Source organism: Microtus pennsylvanicus, chromosome X, assembly GCF_037038515.1.
Source record: "Microtus pennsylvanicus isolate mMicPen1 chromosome X, mMicPen1.hap1, whole genome shotgun sequence".
NCBI classification, from domain to species: domain Eukaryota; kingdom Metazoa; phylum Chordata; class Mammalia; order Rodentia; family Cricetidae; genus Microtus; species Microtus pennsylvanicus.
Window position 1 is genome coordinate 3235358 of NC_134601.1, and position 1514 is coordinate 3236871.

General features: G+C 42.3%; 1 pseudogene; it reads right to left on the reverse strand.

The window, feature by feature from the left end:
- Positions 1 to 206: 206 nt before the first annotated feature.
- LOC142841339 (nucleoside diphosphate kinase B pseudogene) lies at positions 207 to 777 on the reverse strand (annotated as a pseudogene).
- Between the last annotated feature and the right edge of the window lie 737 nt (positions 778 to 1514).

Genomic DNA, 1514 nt, shown 5'->3' on the forward strand with positions numbered 1-1514 from the left:
TCAGCATAAGTTGTTATCAGGGTTTTTGATCCTGGCCATTCTTACAGGTGTAAGAGGGAATCTCAGAGTTGTTTTAATTTGCAGTTCTCTGATGACTAAGGATGTTGAACATTTCCTTAAGTGTCTTTCAGCCATTTTAGATTCCTCTGTTTTGAGTTCTCTGTTTAGGTCTGTACTCCATTTTTTTTCAGTCCCAAAGTCTTTATTGTTTTAGAAAAGATGATCCATTCTCTGGAATGAAGACTTGTGCCCAGGGATCCATCAGTAATGCTGAGAACTATCCATCTCTACTCATATACACAGTCATGAGCACAAGACTTGTAGTCAACCAGTTCTTCAGGCTTAAACCATAGACTCATCTCTTTCTCTGCACTTTGCACTGAATCACTGCCATGAATGATGTTCCTACCAACTTGAGTGCAAAAATCCCCTCGAATGGTGCCTGGCTGAGAATCAGCTGGATTGGTCTCTCCCAGCATCATTCGGCCTGTCCTCAACACATTGAGCCCCTCCCAGACCATGGCCACCACAGGCCCCTAGTTCATGTACTTCACCAGCCCTGGGAAGAAAGAATGGTCTTTCAGGTCAATGCAGTGCTGCTTCAGGTGTTCCTCAGGAGCCCAAAGGAACTTCATGACCACCAGGCGGAACCCCTTCTGCTCTAAGTGCTTGATGATCTCTCCCGCCAGGCCGCACTGCACGCCATCTGGCTTGGTGGCAATGAAGGTACGCTCGTAGTTGGCCATGGTCTGAAAGTTAGTTGGCTGGACGGCCGGTGTGGGCAATGAGTGATGGGAAGAAAGAGCAGCTGTACTCCATTTTTAATGAATTATTTGCCCTTTTGATTACCAATTTTCTGAGATCTTTGTGTATTTAAGAGATCAGATCTCTTTCTGATGTGGGGTTAGTGAAGATGTTTTCCCATTCTGTAGGCTGTTTTTTTTTTTCTTGTTGACTGTATCCTTTACTTTACAGAAACTTTTCTATTTCACTTGCTCCCATTTATTAATTGTTTCTCTCAGTGTCTTGTTGCTGCGGTTATATTTAAGAATTGCTCTCCTGTGCCAATGTGTTCAAGTGTACTTCCCACTATGTCTTCTAAAACATTCAGTGTGACTGAAAGTCAGAAACAAGTGGGTGAAATAGGGAGGAGAGCAGAGAAAACTGTAGAGCTCAATAAAAATTATAATAAAGAAGAAGGAGAGACATGGGGGAGATAGAAATATTGAAGTAGAGAGAGTAAGGAAGATGACCAAGGGAAAGAGACAAAGGAAGGATAAATATAGAGTAAGAGGGTGGATTGAAAAGGGAAGAGAAATGAAGAGGAAGAAAATAAGAGGCAGGAGAAAAGAAGAAAAGGGGAAGATTTGGGAAGAAGGCAGAAGTAGGAAAACAGAGATGATAGGGTAGAGAAATGATAGATTAGTGAGGAGTAGGAAAGAGAAAAAGGACAGCAGAAGAAAATTAGGAAAGACAGGAGAAAAGGAAGAGAAGGGAAGAGTAGTGTAATGCAG